Raw genomic sequence first — 25,255 nt, forward strand, 5'->3', positions numbered from 1 at the left:
TTCTGATTGGCTGACGTCATTGCCTTTAAATGACGTCATCATTTTTTTTCCCCGGCCAAATCAAATGTTTTTCAATGCCCAATCAGGACCGTGGGAAACATTTGACCAAAATTTGACGTCATAGGCCTATAAAAGCCTATGTCGCCTCATTTTGAAGTCAGTCACCGAGGAGGGAACATCTCCCCTCCTAAGAAGAGAAGAAGGGTGTTCCAGTGCTACCGGGTCGCCTGGATTTCGGTGGGTGATTTAAGCATGTTTTATGTGTTTCATAATGGGCAAATAATATATTATCCATATCTGGATAATAGTTATTTTACACATTATTGTATTGTATGTGTTGGGGGGGGTGCATGTATGTATTGAATGTGTAGGTCCGTTTTATTCTTTTTACATACAGGGTTTGTTCCTTTGGTCTGCGAGAGACCTCTGGATACCACCTGAGGTATCCTCAGGCTTCTCACGGGTACCAGGCTGCGTGGTCCACGGGGGACACCTGCGGGGAAGAACCGGTGGCCCCACATCCATGGGGGCACCGCGGACCCGTAGGGACCACCCGTGGGTCGCCAGACCCCCATGGCAACGACCCGAGGCCCCTCAGACACCTGTGGGTCTGACCTGGGCCCCCAGACATCCGCGAGCCTACCGTGCGGACCCAATTGTGGCCCACGGTGACCTGCGGAGACCACCTGGTGGGCCATGGCATCTGGCGGGACCCACCAACAGGCCTCCAGACCCTGTATGAAACAAGTTGCTGGTAACCTGTAGGTCTGTGAGGTGACCCGTCAGGCCCACCGGGGACTCATGTATGAACCCTGTATGTAAAAGAATACATCATGTATTTATGGGGGGGCACAGGGGGTGGGTTATGTATTTAATAAATAGAATGATGTTTATTGTGGGGCTGTGCATTGTTTTTATTGTGGGTACTGGGGGTGGAGGGAGGGGGTATTGGCCCCAAGGGTATGTGGGTAGGCCTCCCGACTGGGTAGTGGGTGAGGGTGGTTAGGCCTCACGGGGTGGGGGGTTAGTGGGGGAGGGTATGTAGGCCTCCCAAGTGGTGGGTGAGGGTGGGTTAACCCCTTAATGACTGTAGCAGTTAATAACCACTATGGTGATTAAGGGGTTAGGGGACATTACATTGGCTATTGTGATTGTTGTGCATGTTTTGCAGCACCGGAGGGGCATGGGCAGGATGAAGATGAGGATGAAGACGGCCTTTTGTAAAAGGTAAGTGTAATATGTTTTTACTGTATTTATTGTAATTTATATGTATTTAAAATGGGCAAATGCATTATTATCCATATGTGGATAATAGTAATTTTGCCCATTACTGTATAGTATGTGTTAGGGGGGTGTATTTAGTTATAAATATTGTTTATTATTTTTGTGGTGCAACATTTGGTACCGCAGGCCTGTGGGTACCCCGGGACTCCCGCGGGGACCCCCGCACTCCAGCAGGGACCCTCGCACTCCCGTGGGGACACCCGCTTGGTAAGCCGGGGACCCCCAGACCCGCATGCAAAAATGAAAAGCAATAATTTTTTCTAAGTCCAGCTTTTTTTGCGTCTACTCTGACCTGACGTGTTCTGATCAACGCAACTTTCGCGTACGCTAAGGTTGCGTTGCTTAGTGCATCCCGCTTAAGGGCAGAATTTAACACAGGGTTACGAACGAGCAAAGTTGGACTTAGAAAAAATTCCGGAAAAAAGTCAGTTTTAGAGTTCAAAATGCCTGCTTGCGTTGCTTAGTGCATCAGGTTGAGCGCAACATCACGTTCTAAGAGCACTTTGCACTCTAAAAGTGACTTATCGGAGCTTAGTGACCCCCTTAAACTTAGAGTAGTTACCCTCTGCATACATTAAAATCCATCCCTGCATTGTTATCTATGATTTATCTGTGTTGCTTTCTATGCTACACTTCAAATCAGTGCTATGCAGATGCAGCCCGATGGTTTGTTGCAGAGTTGGCATGGAATGTACAATGTCACAGTCCTGACACCCGCCTGCTTGTGGAATCCCTTGGACCAGATTATTGGTCCATCCGGATTAACACAGGGTCCCTGATTATGAATGGGACTCTAGCTGTGTGAATCCTACCGGATTGCATCAGTCTGGAAGAGACACACTGTCAGTGAGAGTAGATAGAATCAGGCACTCTCTCTGTGCACCTCTAGCAAGCGATCATACTGCTTTTATTTAATATCTTATATTAATAACATATTATTGAAGCAGGGAGTCTGGGGAGCTGAACCGCATAAATTTTAGCCCGGGGGCCCTTGCTTCCTGAAGTACAGGCCCTGTATGCGTGGTCACGTGAAGCGGGAGAATTAATCATACAGGAGATACCAGCACCCAATACCGGGGTATGTATCTCGGTAAGCAGGGAGTCCCGGGGCAGAAATGAATGTGGTTAAGGTCAGAAAAGCCCCGAATTAAATATTATGTTATTAAAATAAAATAAAAACAGCTTAAATACCTTAGCGGCAAGCCACTACTGAAGAAAGAAGAACAGAACTTACCTGAAGCTGAAGATAATTATGTCGCGGTTCGAGAGCTTCCTGATACATCGGGAATCGGAGGGTGAAGAAATCTACATGTAAGAAAAATATTGAATTTATGTAATTTTTGTTTTTCAAGTTTTTTATTGTATTTTTTCATTCGAATTTGTTTATGTGCCCATTGACTGCCAATGTATTTATCTATGCAACCTTAGGGCAATTTTCATTGATATGTTCTTTTGTTGATTGTTATTTTTATTCTTGTTTATTTTGTGTGATTGTTTTTTTTATGCTGGCTTATTTTTGTTGAATCCTTTGTTTAATGATTGTTTATTTGGTGTTCGCTTTGTTTAATTCTTTTTTTTTTGGTGATTGATTTGTTAATTTGGGGACATGATGTACCACTGTGCTAATCAATGGGTAGAGGGTGGGGGTAGTTGCCCTGAGGAAGGTGGTTAGGCCTACCACGTGGGTAGCAGGGAGGGTGGTTAACCCCTTAATTACTTTATCGGTTACTAACCGCTAAGGTGATATAAGGGTTAGGGGCCATTATATTGTATTTTTAGTGTTGTGTTCCTGTCAATGGAGGACAAGGATGGGGAGGAATATGAGGACAGCTTACAAGCTGGCAGGGGCAAGTAGAAGATTTATTTACTTTATGCTGGCTGGATAATGTTTTATTTGAAATGAGCAAATTAGCTATTATCCATATCTAGATAATAGTAATTTTGCCCATTACTGTACAGTATGTGTTGGGGGGGGGAGTTTTTGGGCGTAGAGAAGGCGGGTATTAGGGTTGTGGTGTTTTTTGTAATGTTTTTTGGGGGTAGAGGGATTTTGTGAAGGGGGTAGTTACCCCCAAGTGTGGGTTTTTAGGCATCTCGGCTAGATAGCGGGAGTAGTTAACCCCTTCATTTCCATAGTGGTTCACACTGCTATTGTAGTGAAGGGGTTAACTCATCCCGCAAGGTTCCCAGCAGGCCGAACCACCCAGCCTTGGGCAACTACCCCTTCATCCATCCCCTCTGCCCCCAATAAACAGGCTATTCAGGTTTAACCCATTCATTGCCTTAGCAGCTAGCTGCTATGGTAATGAAGCTTGTTTTAATTAAATTTGAATACTAGTGTATGGGAGCAAGGGTCTCTGGAGCTCCCGAGACCCCCTGCTTCAGCACACTACTATTCAAATGTAAATAAAAACACTGTGGTTGACCGTGAGAGCGTTGCAGGGTGAGGCAGTTCTCTATGCAGCTCAAATTGCGAGAAGCTTGCAGGGGGAGAACTTTGAAAAAATCTGAGATCACTTTGCTGCTATGCCATTTTCCTGTCTCATGGTTTGAGTAATATAATTTATCAGCATCACATAGCAAGGATTCGGGAACTAGTACCTAGTGATAACTAGCACATATCAATAAGTACACACTGTGTCCCATATAAAGCTGACATAAAGCATAAGGAAAGCTTAATTGGAATAACTCACTCAGTAAGTTCCATGGTTCTCGTCTTTTTGTGAAGTCCAGGATGCGGGTTCCAAACGACGTGCTGAATCTGCCCAGTGGAGTGGACAAAGAAAAACGGCAGAGCACTGCCAAAAGATTGGAGAAGGCCATTATATAAAAATAAAAATTATTACTTCTCTGGTCATCATCTTGTAATGTTGAATGCAGTTTTAAAGATTAAATACAACTTATTCTATTGATGCCAGGGCTAACCAATCAGGGCTAATACTCGTAGTCCTTGGCCTATTAACATACGATATGAGACCTTTTTTTCTGTCTCCTTGTTTCACGTGCATCATTAGAGTTTGAATAAAGCTTCTTGTATTGATGCTTCGATTCAACTAATTGAGACGAGTCTACGAAGGGAAGCTAAGCCGATTGGACGGCAATCTGTGACATCACTCACTGGCGTGAACTGGGGCTGTATTTCAATACCTGTTTTAACATTAGCAACTACACCTTGATAAAGAGCTTGTTGCCCAAAACGCATAGGTGCGTTGTTACTTTAGGGGTCTGTCATGATCCGCTTATTCAATAAATAATTTACATTTTTCTGTAGTGGCCTCCTCCAATCTTATGGCAGTGCTCTGACTTTTTTCCCAATGTTTTCAAGGTTTGAGATGGTTTCAGATTCTTTCTAAATACCGTGATAACTCAAATGACAAACCGTTCAACGGGAACATGCAAAACCATTTGAGATAGCAGTAAAGTTATCAAAGCTACTAGAATAGGCCCCTATGTGTTTTACTGCAAATACAGCTTCCCCAGAAGTTCCTGATTTTGTCCAGGGAAAGTTCCTTTTAAATCATTGCGCACCGATGATGTCAGATACATTACGGATAGTGTCTTTACATCCGGGCTCAAAGCTGAGTGGAGATCTTACAGCTGTTTGACTGTAGACCAACATTGGCTGCACTTTGTATTTCATATGATTGATTATAAACTATAACCTACTGTAAATTGACTCATTACACTGTAAAGTGACAGCAACAGTGGCGGCTGCCTTTATCCTAATGCGGCCGGATCCGCGGCGCTCTGATAACCGTGGGCAGATGCAGTATGGTTTTTTTTTTCCCGGAATATATTGTGGTATTTTAGCGCTTGTAATATTAGCATTTTATTATCGCTGTCTGCAATACTGCAATACCGTCTAAAAACTCGGGGGGGCGTTCGCGAGCTGTTGTCTTTGAAGTCTAATACTTTAACAGTTCAACCTACATCAGTACACAGTCTGCGTGTGCGAGCGCAGTAATTGTAAATTTGCATATTAATACATGCATTTGCAGTGCTGTATGTCCCATTTGAAAATTGTTGAAACGCATAGGCGTGTACAGTACTGTAACAGTATTACATTTCGGCATATACAGCGCTCTCCCCTCACTCGCCCCCGCACACACACAGGATAATTTACAGCACTGCAGGGTATTTCAACTTCATATCTTCTCTACAGTGCAGTACACCTCTCCCACACCATTCCTTTGAATGTGTGTCTTTCTGGTTTCAATCACATTCCTGCTTGCTTGCGAAGTTCAAGAGTGATTTTTTATTTTTATTTTCTCCACAAGCCTGCCTAAACCATCTTGATATTACGATATTCAATCTGTGCTGTAGCTTTTGACTGCGACACTGTGTGTTTGACAGCACATGGTTGATTTGTGTGCTTTTTATGTACTGTATTTGGGGGTGTAGGGATCGAATTATTATGATGACCTGCCTTTTGAAATTATGCCATTTCTTTGAACTGCAGTACAGCTAATCCTTCATGCAGCTGTACCCCCCTCCCCCACGCACACACACAAGGCTCGCTAAAGCAAGGATTTGAAACTCTTATCGACAGACACCTCCAGAGCCATTCAGTTTCTCAAGCTTGCCATTGTGTTTTTAATCCGTCCCTAGCCGAGCATCACCTCTCTGCGCCTGCGTGCTTCATTTTCATATTGTTGTCTTCGAGTCACCTCTCTGTAATCCTCTTTGGGAAGGGAGCTAGCTGATGATACTCACCCATCCACCCCCCCAACCCTTTGAGGCTTTGTTTACGGTAACGCTTTTGATAATCCCTTCTCGAATTTGATATGAAAATCTGATTTGCGCAGCACTGTGAAATTGAGAGTTAAAAAAACCATTATCTGATTCATGTTGTTGATGCAGTAAATTACCACTTTTGGTCATCTTTCTTTTCCTTTGGTGTAGGTGTGGGGGGGGGGGGAGGTTGTCAATGATTATGATTATCATGAATGTAAAGAAATATTTATTTTATTTTATCAGGAACAAAAAATACAAATATACAAATAATCATGAATAATACAAAATGCAGTCTTTATTCCGTTCTTCTGTCAGATGAAAATTGAGGGCCGGTGGATAATCATGAATAATGCACATTGATAATAATATTAATTAATAATATATAATATATAATAATATATATATATAATAATATATTTTTTTCCGTCTTTATCTTCTTCCTCATTCTGTGTACAGTACAGTAGTTTATTGAGAGAGGAGAGGTTTTGTGTACATAATGACTGCAGTTTAGATACTGTACACTTAACTGTACAAACAGTTCATAAACTTTACATGATACCCCCCATCTCCCCAAGTCTATCCTTTTTTTCTGAAAAGACAAGAAAACAAAAAATTAGTGCAGTCATGTGCATACTGTATTATGGCATTGTGTGCTGTATAGTACTGTCAAACTAGTCTATACTGGAACTACTGTATACTGTGACTACTGTTAAATACTTTGTAACCAGAAGGCTGGTGCTGCTCTCTCAGGAAAGAAAAAAATTGAGCAGTTAGGTGCATACTGTATTATGGCATTGTGTACTGTATAGCTACTCCATATTGGACAACAGTATGCAGTTAGTACTGTCAAACTAGTCTATATTGGAACTACTGTATACTGTGACTACTGTTAAATACTTTGTAACTAGATGGCTTGTGCTGCTCTCTCAGGGAAAAAAAATCTGTGCCATACTTACCTTTATCATACTGTACTTACAATACTACAGTACAGTACAGTACTATACCATACTACCTTCCTGATGCTTGCCCATTACGCACAATGGGCAACACAGTCGCAATATGGTCAATACATTTATTGCATCGTTCCACGGTGAGTACAACGTTCCAAAAACTCAGTATGCCTTGCGCCAACTCAACCTTTTTGGGGGGTTTCACGACTTTTCGGATATGGTCCTTCAGCTGATGCCAGACCATTTCGATAGGATTGAAGTATGGCAATCTGTCATTGGAGGGGGAAAAAAAGGACAATTAGTTTAAGAGATACAGTACACAGTAAAAACAGTGGGAAAAAATGAGACACGGTTACCGCACTTACTCCGCTGGCGTCTTCACCCAGTTGATACCGCACTCAAGGATATGTGCTGTTGACGCGGTTTGCTTCGGATCGTTGTCCTGGTAGAAACGGTGACCAACCGGGAACTCACGTGTGATGTATTCCACAATCTCAGGCACAATTTTCTCTTGGAAGAAAGCTTTATTCATGATACCTATAACAAGAAAAGAAAAGTGCTCAAAAAACTGCACACTAGTAAAGTACAGTGCATAAGGCAAAAGCGTGTGACATACATTTTACTGTACCTTCAAAGATGACGATGCATCCTGGTCCACACCTAGAGATGGCACCCCACACATGCATCTTCACTGGGTGTTTTGGACGCGGCTTCATAGATGTGCGACCTTTTTAGTGGACGCCACAGCACGCCATGCACAAGATCCAACTCGTTAGACCGCATGCTCAATGGGTTAAGTGTGGATATCCCCGGGAACTCTACTGTGCTGGTAAAGATAGATCTGCTTTTAGAGACCATGCTAAATATTGATCAACGGATGCAGAAGATGGATCAATGGATGGAGAAGATGGATCGATGGATGGAGAAGATAGAGACTGACATAGCGGGGATACATCATTTGCTCGGTTTTTATGCCCCTGTATCCCCAACGCCAGAGCAAGAGGGTGGCATGGATGTGATGAATGGGACCTTCGACCACCTTCCAACACCAAGCGCACCCCCTCCACCAGAAGAATTTGTGTACATGTATGCCGTTGAGGAGGAGGATAACATGACAACCCCATCAAGACCACGCCAGGAGACAACACGCGACCTAGACAGGAGGAAAGCTTCCTCTCAGACAACCTTCCCTCGCCCGCCGCCACAAGCACACCCACTCTCAGAAGAACACCTGCTCCCAGAACCCAACCTACATACGCTTGCATCGATACGGTGCCCAACATCATCCTGCGCGAGCTGCCACCGGCACTCAGGGAGAAGTATATGGTGATGAGTGCTGGTTTACCCCAGAAGTATGCCATGTTGATTTTTAAGCACCACGTGTCCTACTTGGTGTACTGCGAGTGGGTCTACAATGTGAACCCACGAAGGAATTCACGAACAAAGGGCGCTTCAGGAAAATTTAAGAAGGACTATTGTGGAGGAATTGCGGTGCTATTTTTCAATTTCAGATCCTTTAATGAAAATCGTTCGAGACTCCATTAATAGCATTTTGCGCCATACAAGGCATCAGCCCTGGAAGACAATCTGGTGGGGATCGCATTTGCGTGACTGTTCAACTGTTGTTTATTTTTTGTAAATGTTTTTGTAAATGTTTTGACTTTCTGTACTTTAATAAAGATGTTGCGTTTTTTAAATTTTATGAATAAAGAATTTTTTTTAATAACACCATACTGTTGTTTTGACTTTCTGTACTTTAATAAAGGAGATTTTGCGTATTTTAACTTGTATTAATAACGAAATGTTTATCCTTACTGTACACAGGACCTGCACAATTCCAGTCCCCTAGGGCTGCAAACAGGCCCGGTTTTCAAGGTTATCCTTAAAACCGGGGCTGTTTGCGGCCCTCGAGGACTGGAGTTGTGCAGGCCTGACTGACTGTAAATGTTTTGACTTTCTGTACATAAATATTTTCACTAGCAGTAAACCATACACCTGTTGATGTTTTGAATTGCTGTACACTTAAAATGTTTTTACAGTACATTGTATTTGTAAATAATTGTTTTTGTACTTACTCCACCAAAAAAAGAAAATTTTGATTTGTTTTAAATTGTTCCATTGTCTCCTTTTATACTGTAACAAAATACAGTGTTTCTAGAACGCACTGTCCAGGCATACTGTATTCTGTAGGCATGCTCAGTACTGTACATCACAAGAGTATTTAAACAATACATGCTGTACGGGTATAGAATACACATATGTACTGAAATACATGTAGAATAAATGCATACTTCTTATTTTTCGGGTTTATTACAGTATACAGTATATATAAAAAAGTATTGTATACGGTCTGAAAACAACAGCATACTGTTTCAGGTTTTCTATGAAGCTCTCAGTTACAGTATTCTATCCTAATCAATAACAACAGCCCCTAAACTGTAGACTCCGGTACGTGTTTTTTTTAAATCAGATTCAGCAATTTGCAGGCATTGTAACACAAAACGATATTATCCATCGAAATCCCTCCTTTGCCATTTTCCGCATGAGATGACAAAGTTTTCTTTTCTGAGGGAAAAAAAGTAAAAGTTTTACTGTAATGGTCAGTCAGTCCCTTAAAGAAGTTCCCTTGGTCAGTCCCACCAATAATTTTCTCGGGGGGCGTCTCCTGTTCACATGCGCATGCGCCTACTGTAGATGTGATGACAGGCATATGCGTTTCAAGAAGGTTCCAATGCGCATGCGCCTAGCTTTTCACCAATTGTGCAGTATCTACTGTAGAAGCTGCTCAGCCAATGTTATTGCTCACAGGAGAATCGCTTGACTTTTGAATTGCATTGATATTGATATTTCAAAAACAGAGTAAAATACGGCAACATTACTCACCATAGACTTTGCCAATCAGCTGGCGCCGAGCCACTGCCAGTCCCTTATTCTTGATCATACACGTCGTTGACAGGTGACAGCGGGACTACTACACCTGTAGTCAGCTGATGAGGCTAGAAATCGCTTAGGTACATGCAAGCTTGCTCGAATCTGTACGCGAAATCTGGCTCAGGCTGAAGGTATCCGGGTGGGGACAGACAGCAAAGGTTGCCGGTCACCAGGTTTTCACTGACGGTCGGACGGTTATTGGAAGCTGTCGTTGTCGCTGTCGCATTGCTTGCCAGCGACTGATGTTTCTTAGTTGGTTTTAACACGACCTTTCGCCTTTTGCCGTCTCCATGATCATATATACGGGAAAAACCCAGTGATACACACCAATACCCTCCAATAACATCGGGATCAATACGAAAAAAACATGGATCGCTACATAATTTTTTCCATATTGCACGCTTCCACACATGAGCATCTGGCGAAAATTTGTAAAAGTCATGGTTTTCGATAAAATACTGATAAATTTGAACAACTGTTGCCATCTTATCATCTGTTGCATTAATCGCGGCCCATATTAAATAAGCATACGTTCTGTCGGGTTTTTGGAACATGGACTGCTGTTGTGCACTCATGGCGGGACTCTCAAGACAATAACCAGATCAGAAACTGTGCTTGTCTTTTTTTAATATGAAAAGCCTAAATTGATACATTATTGTAACTTCTTCCTTCAGTCCCAAGGCCAATTTACAATGGACCACTGTGGTATTTTTTTAAACACCTGCAAGTCGACACATTACTGAAGCGCATGCGCATTACAATTCATGAATATATGCCATCTGGCGGATAGCGAAGAATTGCAACCAATTAAATCCGAACCATTATCAATAAACACATCAACCGCACATCAACCGCACATCAACCGCGGGTGTGAATGCAACATGAATGTGGTATGAATGCAGTCAGAATGCGGCATGAACGTGGTAAAGTGCAGTGAAGTGCGTGGCATTCGGAAAAAAAATCCCGAAAAAATTAGCAAATGTTGGAGAATAAAAGGGGCCGCGGATGTATTATTTATTTATTTATAAAATATTTTACCAGGAAGTAATACATTGAGAGTTCCCTCTTGTTTTCAAGTATGTCCTGGGCACAGAGTAAAACAAATAATACATGGTTACAAGTACAGTTACATAAATGAACATGGTATACATTATATACAAGACATTGCGTGCACAGTTAAAGAAAATATATATTATGAGCGTATGAAACAGTTACAGACCAGGTTAAAATGTGCGACAGCCTTAGATTTGAAAGAACTTAAACTGGTGGTGGATGTGAGAGTCTCTGATAGGTTGTTCCAGTTTTGGGGTGCACGGTAGGAGAAGGAGGAACGTCCGGATAATTTGTTGAGCCTTGGGACATGAACAGTCTTTTGGAGTCTGATCTCAGGTGATAAGTGCTGCAAGTGGTAGGGGTGAGGAGCTTGTTCAGGTAGCTGGGTAGCTTGCCCATGAAGCATTTAAAGGCAAGACAGGAAAGGTGAACTTTGCGCCTAGACTCTAGTGTTGACCAATCTAGTTCTTTGAGCATTTCGCAGTGATGTGTGTTGTAGTTGCATTGGAGAACAAAACGACAAATTGAATTGTAGAGGGTGTCAAGTTTGCTAAGGTGGGTTTGAGGTGCCGAGCCATATACTATGTCTCCATAGTCAATAATTGGCATTAGCATCTGCTGTGCGATACGCTTTCTGAACAGGAGACTTAGGAAGGATTTGTTCCTGTAAAGTACCCCTAGTTTGGCGTAGGTCTTGGTTGTCAGGGTATCAATGTGCGTCCCGAATGTTAAGTGGGAGTCAAACCATAAGCCCAGGTATTTAAAACTAGTGACAGGTGTTAGGGTGGTGTTAGCATTGGTTCTAATCAGGAGCTCAGTTACTGGAAGCTTTACAAATTTAGTCTTGGTCCCAAATACCATTGTTACAGTCTTGTCAGTGTTTAAAAACAGTTTGTTTTGAGAAATCCAGTTTTCGAGTCTCAAAAAGTCAGACTGAAGTAGGTGTTGAAGGTCACAGAGGCTATGGCTGTGTGCATATAGGATTGTGTCATCTGCATACATGTGTATTGAGACTTCCTTACAAGCTGTGGGAAGATCATTAATGAACACTGAGAAGAGTAGGGGCCCCAGAACAGAGCCTTGCGGGACACCACAGGTGATATCCAGGTGGTTGGAGTTAGAGCCTGAGATGGACACATGTTGGGATCTTCCTGATAGGTAGGACTGAAACCAGTTTAAAGCATGCTTCCCTATTCCAGATCTCTGGAGTTTGTTAAGCAGGATAGCATGATCAACTGTATCAAAACTCCTTACCACTATAGTATGTGCACAGGGGTTCCAACACAATCAAAGGTTGGTGGTATGTGGATTAAGCCTGTGCAGGACAACAACTCTACACGTAGATTTTAGTGTATCAATATATAACTACAAATAAAGATAACAATAGCGTGTTGAGTGATGTGCACGTGTGCTGTGGAGATAGCTGTATCCTCCACGAGGTCGCTACAAGTTAACTTTATGCAGTTTGGCAATTATATGCTGTTTGAGTTCTTTTTTTTTAAACTTGTATTTTTTATTGTTTTTTCCAAACTGAAAACAAAGGGGAAAACAAAATAGAGGGTAGGGGTGGGGAGCGGGTACAGAAAATAAGAAGGTGTGGGGGGAAGGGGTAATAGGGTATCATCTGTCATGCACTCCTCGCAGGAAGCGTACATTCAAATACACTTGAAACATCCTTAATCAGAGCTAAGTCAGTTTACCCAGTAATAATTTCCTTAATTCGTCGTTCCTATTGGATTTTTCCAAATATATGTCTCCCTCGGATCCCATGTTGTCAGGAAGGTGTGGTGCCGGTCATGAATCAGGCTTGTGAGTCTCTCCATTGTCATTATATAGTTTATCTTGTGTATTACCTCGGTGATAGAGGGAGGGTCGTTCTGCTTCCAGTGTTTTGCTATTAGTGTTTTGGCTGCTGATAGGATCTGTGTTATCAAGTAATCCTATGATTGTGTTGGAATCCCTGTGCACATACTATAGTGGTATGGAGTTTATACCTCACACTACTCTGTGATATATGTGGTTACTATTTATTTGTTACTACATCTGAGTTTGCTATAACCTTTACATCTGATATCATCATTACAGGTTATTTCAGCAGGTTGGCTCCACGTTAGGCAATCATAGGTTGGTTTGATCGGTATGCTGTGCCAGTGACTGCATCTTATACTTGTACTATTATAATAAGATCTCTTAGTTATATACACAGAGGCACTCATGAGGTACAGTTTCCCTATCATGGATAGGAGTCTTTACGTGGAATTATTGCATACTTTCCCTATTATTTGGTGGTTAGCATATACTTGGCAATACACCTTTAGCTCAACTCTACCACCCCTGTCTCATTCCCACCCTATTTTTATTACACCCATCACACATTTACACCTTTCTCTCTATTTTTCGTTTAAACATTATATTTAGCTCATCTGATGCACCCAATGCCACTCTAGGCATTTGTGGGCGCCCTAATATTTACTCATATTTACAATTATTATGACTATTATTAGTGAGCAGTATATTCCGCTTGCGTTTTTTATATATTATTTAGTAATCAATAATTTTACTTCTTTTCATACTGTTTATTTTTTGCGCACACTGTACTGTATAGTACAATGTGTGAAACGCGTTGCGGAGTTCATGCAGTGCACACATAGACATCGAGACACTCAGCTGTTCAGTCTCCAGCCTCCCAACAGAGCACTGAGCCGTTTCCATCCGGTTTGCTCCAAGTGGGAGCGGTGCTGGAGTTACAGAGATACAGCGATTGCGGTAGACTACTTCATACGGGTCTTGCAACCCGGAAGTACCATCTGTGTATTGCCGACCCAGTTGGTCCTAGCGCACGGGACTGATTTGTGAGCCTCAGCATTTACCCCTGTGTCTACCATCTACCTGCACTAGATGTCTGTGCACTGGTTTCTACTGGGCTAATGTTATTATACATGTTAGTCACTACTTGTCATTGTTTTAATTGTTTATACATTTATCTTGACCCTTGGTGCGCTTCTGTGCCTTCTTCTTGCATGATCATCCAGCGTTGGAGTCTTCCCACAGCAGATATTGGTGAAGGAGGGGTGCCTTCACATCACAGCAGCAGCAAAAAGGGAGAGTGGATCTATTTCAAGATCATCTTTAGGAAGCATGAGCGTGGATTGATTTTTCATCACTCATTTGAACATTGTTGAAACGCAGAGGCGTGTTACAGTATCACATTTCGGCGCATTGAACATTATGATGACATTTTGAAAATATTTATTTGAACTGATAATCCATCATACAGCGCTCTCCCCCTCGCCCCTGCACACACACAAGGCTAAAGTATTTTAGCTTCTTATCTACAGTACACCTTTCCCACACCATTCCTTGGAATGGATGGCTTTCTGGCTTTAATCTTCCTGAACCTATCACATTCTGCGCATGCGTGTATAACTTCCCATTTTTTTTCCGTTTCTCGGCATGTGCTGTGCCTGCATAACAATTCTTGATATTCTGATAATCAATCAGTACTGTTGCTTGTTAATTCTACATTTGTCATGCACATGCTTTATGACGTGGGTGGCATACTGTGATTTTTATTTGGGGGTGTGGGAATCAAAACATTATGATGAACTGTTGAAAATATTTCTTTGAACTACAGGTAATCCATCATACAGCTTTACCGCCCTCCTCCCGCACATACACAAGGCTCAAAGATTTCAACTTCTTATCGACACCTCTCACAAACCATTGATTTTCAAATGGTTGGCTTTGTGGTTGTAATCTTCCAGAGCGAGCCTGGTCTCACATTTCTGTGCCTGCGTGTATATCTTCCCATTGTGTTGTGGAGTGATGGTAATTTCAATCCATCGGCTACTATTTCAATGTTTATTATTATGTTTGAATTAAACATTCAAATCCAAGGAAGAATTTGATATTAACATACATTGTTTAGTGAGCCTCTTTAGGATTATAAAATCATACATTGATGATGGTAAATATCCTTAAGAGACTCACTAAACAATGTATGTTAGTATCAAATTCCTCCTTGGGTTTTTATGGGTGCACCAAGTGCTGGGCCTGTAAATTTAGTAAAGGAAAACCCCTTTACATTTTTTAAAAATATTACCCTGTTTGTATTCTTTTTGTTCTATCTTTTTTATATACCCCGGGAGGATTCATGCCCTTGTTCAATTTTGGAATAGTTAACCTAAAGGCACGCAGAGCTGAACTCCAGCCATGGCTGTGTGTATATATTTACATATAATATATTTTGATAATTGACACAATGTTTTGGATTCTTTTAATCACTGTGAAGTCACTTGCACCTTTAGTTTTTGTAACACTTCAAATCAGGCCTAGAAATTATCGTTTGAAGATGCTGTTGCAAAAATGTGAAAGTTACTTTGACCATACTCATAGCTGCTGGACGTATAACTTAGAATTTAAAGAGTTACGTCACCACATTGCCTTTTAGACTTCACTTCTGAAAAACACGTTTAAAAGAGGAAGGAAATTCTGAAGACAGACAAATCATTCCTCGGAATATTCATCGTAATTACATAATCTGTTGGTGGTATATGTGTGGGCTCAGGACAAATATTAATTTTATTAGATAAATGAGACATTTGTAGTACGACAATTAGCTTTCCTTTCAGTAAAAAGTAATGACCACAACGCATTATTTGAGCATTAAACATTTAGGGCACTAGACACCTTGGTATCATAGTTTCTATTGGCATGCTCAGTTCTGGATTCAGAGCCATTAAAGAAAGTTATGATTATAATACATCACTAGCAACCAATTATTCCAATTGCTTTTATTGCAATCATAAATGTTAAAATGGTCTAGTAACAATCACTGAGGCAGAAAAGCCATCTGAAAAAAATAGTGTTAATAATTTGGTAGATTGTAAAAGAAATAGTTCAAGGCTCAAGTTATAAGGTACTTTTGTCTTTAAAGTCCTCTTTCAAAACAAATATGTTTGTGATATATTCTGAATGGGCATCAGTAAGATAGGCAAAGGCAGAAGACTTTGGAATGATAAAGCAACCCAATGCGCTCATGGGCATTGTGGGGGTGGGGGAAAAGGAGGTTATGTGCACTCATAAGTCTGCATGCTAAGCAGGAGAATGGCCAAATGGAAACAGCCATGCATGGCTACATGCCTAATAGCTGTGGTAGGCCAGGTCAGTGCTGCAGTGTGCTGGCAGAGTTTAAAAACAAACATTAAGGAATTGGCAGTTGCAGAGTATACTGTTAGAGCTGTGACCGTTAGGGAAATGCAGATGAAAGGCAGATACAATGTAGGTAAAAAAAGATCATAGATAAGTGAACAGATAAGTAGAAGGGAAGAAAATTAATTGAGATTAAAAGTAAAGGGAAATAAATAATAGAAGGGAAAGCAAAGTAAGAATAGGCTGTATAAATAAGAAGGAAATTTAACAAAAATAAACCAAAGTGACAGAAAGCACAAAACACAAATTCATAGTAGAGAGTAAGGGATCATATAAAATAAAATAATAGAAACAATAGAAACGTGATAAACTCATTTTATAGTCATCTTAAAACCTTTGAACCTGGAAGACATTCTCTTAAACAAGGTCAAAAATTACATCAGCCTGACTATACAAAGGCAGCAGATTAAACAAATTCTTTCACAGTAGATTTAGGGTCATAGGTGATGTGAAGGGTGACCTGGAAAATTACACGGGATCACAATCACCAGACAGAATGGATGAGTGAAACAAGATTATTTTGGACGGAGCCAACACGCTCCATACAATACAATGTGCTAAAAAGGCGATTGTGCTACTAAGCTGTGGCAAATGTTTATGTGCAATGTGAACTCTAATAAAGATCAAATATTCCTGTTGTGAAACAAACTCTAACAATAAACAGTGTAACTACATCATAAACATAACAATTAAAAAAAAAATAAGAACGAATAAGTGACATAAAGTCCAATGTAGAAAACAAAAAGTGAAAATTTTTATCTGTAGAAAAAAACAATGATAAGAGTTCCAATTTTCTTGATGCAATGTGCAAGAGGATCCTGGCATGTGCTGATATTCATTGAGGTATTCCACTCCTCCTTGAGTACATGCAGGGAAAAAACGAGAGGAAAGCGCAGAGAACGCACATAGTGTAATTCTAATGATTTAAAAAAACATTTTAAAGAACAACTAACTCACATTTCATAAGAAATAGAAAAGCATTCACACTCTTTTGGGGAAGTTTGGCACCCACTAAGGAAGTGCTGCTTGTCCAATAGTGTCCATCACTTTCTCCTATTTACCGGTTAAAGTGCAAATGTTGGTGGGCTCACACCCACCTCGTAATTCAACTTTTGGTCTGTCTTCAAGTTACGCAAGACAGTACTTGCAGCGAATGGAGTATGAGAAAGTCCAAGGGAACACAGCTGGCAGCAGGTAACCCTAGGCGTTTTGTGATTGGAATCACTTCACCCCTCCAATCATCATACTGAACTAAAAAATAAAATAAATTCTTCAGGCCTGCTTTTTCTTTCTGTCACTCCTTGACCTCTTACTTTTCTGTCGGGTTCTGTCACAACAGAACATTGAATCCTTTAGACTGTCAAGATGGAATGTGGATTGTGTTACTAGCTTTTGACACTGGTTGCACTAGACCTTTTTGTAAGTTTGGGGTTGTGCTTTAGTGCACCATCATCATCGATAGTTGTTCATGATGATGGTGTTGGATGTTACACAATTGCTTACTATCAGACTGGAGTTATCTTAGTTTTCCTAAATTGATTTGGTTAAGGAACCCTATAATTATATAGGAACCTTATAGTCCTGAGGAACCACAAACCCTCTCTAATAGTGTGTCTGATATCAGATGCATTGTAAATTCTTCTGTATTTGGTAGAATTTGAAAATGACTTGTACATTGCAGGCAACCATTCAGGGATGCCAAGAGAACCTGATGCTTCAAACAAGGAAGTGGAACCTCTGTGGAAAAACACTGTCTTAGGAATCTGATGTCTCTTTTTCAAACATCCAAATCCACATGCAATTTCTTTCAGCTGATCTCTACATGGTCTTGTTTCTTTGACATTTATTAAACATTGTTGCTTTGGTTCTTCCGCAATTTTACTATTATTTAGTCTACTACCCTTCTCAATCAGTCCCAATTTTTTGGTAGTTTTTTCATTTTAATATAAAAGTAATGCAAAAAAATGTTAAATAAATATACAGATGCAGCTGCCGTTATTCGAACATTTATCGGAGTCGTTTTCGTAAAGTCTGCTGTATTCTCGGCGAACGCTAGCGTTAAAGCTGCCGATCACACCTGTTTTTAGCGCTGTTTATTTCTTTGAATTACCTGGATTCTAATTTCTTTGGTTGAAGTTCTGCGCGAACCCGCCAGGTGGCAAAAATGAATCGCCTTTGCACTATCTAGTGCATACTGTAGCACAGTTACTGTACTGTATGTGTCAATTTGCAGGTGTTTAAAAAACAGATAAAAAGAGAGCACCTCCGTGATCCAATGTAAAATTACCTTGGTCACTGACGACGCTGAAGACGTTATCAAATTTAGGCGCTTTCATAATTTAAGTATATAAACACAATGTTGGGTACATTATTCTCAATTGCTATACCCGCACAATTGCTGAATCGACCGAACCTGTACACTCAACATCATGCCAAGTCTTTATTCAGGTTACGGAGTGCTCACCACAAACAAGGTGGGTGCGTCTGCAGTGTAGATTGGTTGAGGAAGCCGGGTCAGTGTAGAAGAGGTCTGGATGGTCAGTAATACTTGCCGAGGTCAGTATTGGAGAGTAGCGGATCGTATGAGGTACTTAGCCGTGGTCTGGATTGGAGAGAGATGGATCATCGTGGAACTTTGCCAAGGTCAGTATTTGAGATGAACGGATCATCGAGGAGCTAGCCCGGGTAAGGATGGAGAGGTTCGGATGGTCGTACATAGCCGAGGTCAGGAGAACAGAAAACCAGAGTCCAGAGGAAAAGCTAAAGTCAGGAGCAAGGATCTGGAAGCATGACAAGACTGTGGAGGCAAGACATCAGTGAACACTTCGCTAGTAGGAAGGTTTATGCTTAGCCGATGAACCAGAGACACGGCTGAGCATATAAAGCATACTGGGCCCAATGATGACAATGTGAGAGGGGGCATGTCAGGAGCGTCTGCACAGATTGGCTGACGAAGTGCAGGAGACAGGAGTGGGAGGGTTTACAGCCGAAGGCTGGTGAGCAGACCTGCACGCGTAGAGCGCGTGTCCCGCATGCACGTGATGTGCCGATGATGCCCCCACGTAGGCGCAACCCGGAGGCAGGGCCAGAGGAGTCCATTTTAATGTGCGTGTAATGTGCCCATAGACCAGTGGCTGGTAGATGGCTCAGGTGACACGCTGCAGGAGGCAGGGGAAGCAGAGCACCCGATAGCGGGCCGAGGTAAGTGAGAAGTGCGGTGAGGGTAGCGGGACTCATGGATCCTTACAATTCAAAACCTAATATCAGTGACGCATATCTTATATTTTCTGCAATTAATGCTGGAACATATAAGAAGGCAACTTTAGCAGAGATATATCATCATTTCATTGAGAACTATGATTATTTCAAATTTTCACCTAACCATCGTGGGTGGAAGCATTAGATAAAGCAAACTTTAACAAATGCGGATTGTTTTTTTCCACTGCCCCTTCTGAAGGAGATAGCAGGGGTTATTGCTCTGTGCTCCCAGGTTTTGCCGGCATGTTTGCTGATAACTACTTCAAAAGGAGAAAGATCAGGATTTAATCCATTTAATATTTGTATTTCCCATCCCTGTAATGTACCAACCCCGGCTTACCAATACGATTGCAATAACGGGCTGATCGTCACTGACGTCACTGAAAACCTAGTGAACCCGCCTGATTACAATCCTTGCTACCTGACCGCACCTGTCAACAATGATTGCTATCTGGCCCCGTCTGACTACCAGCATCAGCAGTCAACTGTCTACTATAATGCAAACGACATGCATGACCTCAGCTTCTATGCACAATACAGCCCAGCTTGCCAATACGTTTGCAATAGCTGGCCGTCGGTCACTGAAAACCTATTGAACCGGCCTTATTACAATTATTGCTACCTGACCATGCCTGATTACAATTATTGCTACCTGACCACGCCTGATTACAATCACTGCTACCTGGTCCTGTCTGACTATCAGCAGTCACCTGTCAACTATAATGCAGACGACATGAGTGACCCAAGCTTCTGCGCACAATACACCTCTGACATTGGCTCATCTCCTCCCGGTTGGCAAAGTTTATAATGTAGGTAAATATAATGTACTGTACTATACAGTACTACACTATACAGTATTAGCTTTAATTTCCAATGATACTACAGTAGTGTACAGTATGCTTGTAAATATGCACCATATCATGACGCATACCATATTATGATGCATGCGCTGAACCGGAAATAATAGCATTTTTTTCCAGAAAATAAACTTTGAAATCGAACAGCAAAAGATAAGGATAAAGTTCGATGGAACTCTAATTTCACATTTTTTAAATGTTGCCTTTTTTACTTTTATATAGTCTGTCAGTATTACCAGTTTAGTGCTTTTAAAACTTTGCCACGCTAATATTTTTGACAACACACTACAGTATGCCCTGTAGAACTGTACAGTATGTGATTGATTGAATTACTGCACATGTCACAGGCTGTACTACTGTAGTGCCCACGGTTATTCTAACACAAACCAGTGGCAATCGCCAAAAAGACCCAGGTACACCAAGGTGCATGCTGGATACATGCCTTAAACTTGCCTTAAACTAGACCCAGCATTTTTCTGCATTGATTAATGGCCCATCAGATTAACAGCGGTGGTCCCTGGCAGTCCCATTCAAACTGAATGGGACTGCCAGGGACCCCGCTGTGTTAATCCTATGGGTCATTAGTCAATGCAGAAATGCCTTAAACTTGCCTTAAACTAGCCAGGTTACACCCAGCACATACCCAGAATGTAACCGGGCTAGTTTAAGGCAAGCTTTAGAAAACTCATGGTCTCGTCCGTAAAATTTCAAAACAAGATATTTTTTGCTTTTACAGTATTCCACGTCTTGGTTAATGGAAAACACTACTGTATGTTACTGTTTACTTTTATTAATGATGTTGCATTTTGCAGTAAACAGTTATTAGATTTTGTATGTGTAATTAATTTTTAGTAAGAAATCCCAAAAATAAAAATTAATAATTAAATAAATAAAGTCCTGCATTGTGATTTCCCAAGAATGACTTTACTGCTAATGTTAATTTCAAGTCAGAAAGGAAAAAATGCATATCTTTTAATTTTTTTACATTTATTTCTCGACAAGGGCTTAATACATTTTTTGCTGTTTTCACACATGCCAAGGTTGATAAGTTGTGCATTTTGATTTCTTCACTGCCAATGTTAATTGCAAGTCAGAAAAAAGAAAAAAAGCACATTGTCTTTGAGCCTTTGATTCTTGGCTGAGAAATGTATTTGCCATTTTAACACGCATGTTCAGGGGTGATAAGTCCTGCATTTTGATTTCTCAAGAATGACTTCACTGCCAATGTTAATTTCAAGTCAGAAAAAAGGAAAAAAGAAAGGCATATCTTTTTTTTCTCAACAAGGGCTTAATAAATAAGTGATTTTAAGGAAACATAATGTGTTGCATTTTAGAAATATTTTATCAATCTTTACATTCATAAAATCACTTTTTTTTATTTCTTTAGGAGGTGGCATAAACTATTTTTTTTTAAGGAGGGGGAATACTATTCAAAACCTTCAAATTTGAGTAGGCTTGGTCTGCTTTTCATACAGTTTATGAAAATATCACACACAAAGAAACATGTTATCAAGGGAGTTTTAACTTAATTACATTTTAAAACGGTTTCAATTATTTTTGTTCTAATGTTCAGCTTTAGCCAAAGATGACTTAACTTCATTGCACCATTCCCCACCCCCTCACCCTCCCTAAGCCAAGGAAAAAGGCTTTCTACAGTACAATACAGTACTTGATCTCCTCCCCCAGCCATGGGGTTTAGCTGAGTCACCTCACTCGGCGTAAACGAGCCTGGATTTCTTTTGTCATTGAGAGAGGGGGGATTAGGACAAACTATTGTCTGTTATTATGCACACAGTACAATAAGATTGGGCCTTCCCCCATTCCTGTAGTGCTTCATCACCTGTGAAAGAAAAAAAATGGCTGCAGGATTAGGGAATTGAAGGTTTTGACTGTGTAACACTATTGACAGGCACACAAAACAAATAAACTATAACTAATCGTACATGTAAACTATAATTAATTATTAGAAATAATAGGTAATACACACATGTCTAATACAAATACTGTATATAATACTGTAGAAAGTTGAGAGTAAGCGCAGATATAAAATGGTTAACATTCAATTACAGTGCCTTTAATTTAAGGTTAACATTGAAACAGGTTATTGACAGTACCATACCTGTACTATACTTACTGTAACTGTACTTACCTTAGACCGTTGGCCTGCCCATTATGCTCTAAAAGTAAGGTGCACAACGCTGCTAATATGTCAATATAATTGTTGCATTTTTGTACGGTGAGTATGACGTTCCAGAAACTCAGTATTCCTTTTCTTAATTCCTCTTTGTTGGATGGCTTAAAAATTTTTCTTATATGATCCTTCATCGCATAACAAAGCAATTCTATTGGGTTAAAATCTGGTGATCTGGAATGGGAGGAGAAAAAAGGGCGACTTAGTTGACCAGATAAAAACTGTTTAAAACGATGAAAAACAGTTACTGCACACTGGAACACTTACTCCGGTGGCGTCTTTACCCAGTTGATCCTGCTGGCAAGAATATAGTCAAGAGAGGTGGTATGTTTAGGGTCATTGTCCTTGAAGAACCGGTGACCACCAGATGGGAAATCCTGCCTATGTATGTCATGTATTGAGCCATACGAGTGACAATTTGCTCTTTAAAAAATACTTTATCCATGATTCCTTGAACATGAAATGAAAAACTATGAAAAAGATGAACATTAGTGTACAGAATATACAACAGTTGTACAGTGCATAAGGCTACAGCATGTGACTTTGTGCATTATTTTACCCACAAAGATGATTATGCATCCTGGTCCACATCTAGAGATCACACCCCACACATGCATCTTCATTGGGTGCTTGGGCCACGGCTTCAGAGATAGCCATTCTTTTTTTGCGGAATGCAAAAGTGGCAAATATCTCAAGAGCTACCGTTGTCTCGTCAGAAAAAATGACATCCTGAAAAGTCTCACCACTTTCGATCCATGCACGTGCTTGGTGAACTCTTTTATCTTGTTGGCCTCCCTTATCATAGGATACGCTCTGTAATGATAAGGAAGAGTTTTACAGGGACTGTACTGGCAAAACACTCTTTTACCTAAAGTACAGTACTGTAGAACATTTTCGCTGTACTGTCCTAACTACTGCACAGTAATTACAGTACAGTATCAACCCTGTTGTGTCACTCTGCATAATATTGCAATTTACTGTACATTATTACAGTAAGACACTTACTTTACACGTCCATATTTTAATCCCAATTGGCGTCCCATGGACCTGATGCTGTCTCAGATGCTGTGATATTGTGACTCTTCTCTAGAATAGTCTCGACTGTTTCTGCACAGCGCTCATCATTAGCCTCGCTGATTTCGTCCACCAGACGCTTTGCTGTCCTACAGTTTAAAGGAAACAAGAACAATTTGTTAAGCCCAAAAATAAGTCACATGTATTTGTTTTATTTGTATACATTATTCTAAAATAAATGAAAGAATATAACTAAACAAAAATATGCATTTTCATATGAAGACGCTTTTAGAGTCATAAAATCAGCAGGAGAAAAAAAATACCTTTAATATTTTTGTCTAAAAGTAGTACAGTAATTTTTAGGCTCGAATCTAATTGCAAAGAAAACAAGTAACAAAATAAAAACTTATACAAGTACTGTAATATAGTAATTACAGAGTGAAAACAAAAATACTTACCCTGTTGTGACTGGGGGACATGACACTTTTTGCCTTACCATGGGCATGATAGCTGGCAGTGCTTTTTGCTATACCGAGGCCCGAAGTGACTTACCAGCATTGGATCTGTAAAGTTCCATGTCCTTTCTTGTACATAACCTGTATTCTCAAGCGGAGATCGTTTGAAATCCTTTTCCTCAGCATCACTGCTTTAGAAAATAAATCAAGCACAGAGGAATGTATATTCAATGTGTATTCAATGTTATTCAATGTGCCCTGAGTCAACAGATGTGATGGTGTATTTATAATGTAATGGACCGCGATCAACAGGTTAAGAATACAGTACGCCCACTTTTAACACCTGCAGATCGTGTCCATGCACGACCAAAAATTCAAATAGTGACACAGTCCATATAAGGTGACACAAATTGTATTGCTTCCCACACACTGATCTCTATCTGAACGAACTCTTGTACAGATGTTGTATTGTGCATTTCTCCATCAGCATCCATGGATCAACCCCAATTCTACGGATGCAGGAACCTGCTTTCTTCTGCTATGTTGACCACGAGAAAGCAAAAGACGGAACCTGTTTCCAAGCCAAAGTCAAAGGTGCCTAAAGAAAAGGTTCCGAAGGCTCCCATGGCAAAGATGCCTGGCCCTTTGTACGTGAAGAAGAAAATTGCCAAAATAGACCATTATCAAGTTAATTGGTTGGGGCCAGAAGTGCCCCTGCACCCACCGAAGCCGAATACGACGTCCCAGATTTTTCACTGCCATCAACCAGCAATGCCGATGTGTGTCACGAAATCCCCTGCTCACCTGCACTAGGACCAAGCCATGCCGATGTTAATCCTGAAGTCCCCTGCTCACCTCCGCCAGCACCCAGCCACGCTGATGTCCATCTGGATGACACCAGCACTCCTTGTACAAGATCCAGCTCTGTTGCCCGCATGCTGGATGTTTTTAGTGGTATCAAAATAACTGACAACTCCATTGAGCAATACAGGGGAAGAATGGAGGCCAAGATGGATCATCTTTTGGAGCGGATGGAAAATATGGATAGGTGCATGGGTGTTCGTCTGGATAAGATTGAGCGTAACATCGTGCTGCTCTATTTTTTGCTTGGAGTCCCTGCACCTCTATGTCTGATACAGGAGCAGGAGGGTGACCTGGTGGTGCCTTATTCTCTCATGGAGGAATCGCATACCCCCCACCCGCGTGCACCCTCTCAATCCCTCAATTTTGACCTTCATGCTTCCAAGATACACACATACCCATTTGTTGGAAGTGATCACAACCCCGGTAAAGCCACGACAGGAGGAAAGCAACCTC

Source organism: Ascaphus truei, chromosome 5 (genome assembly GCF_040206685.1).
Source record: "Ascaphus truei isolate aAscTru1 chromosome 5, aAscTru1.hap1, whole genome shotgun sequence".
NCBI classification, from domain to species: Eukaryota; Metazoa; Chordata; class Amphibia; order Anura; family Ascaphidae; genus Ascaphus; species Ascaphus truei.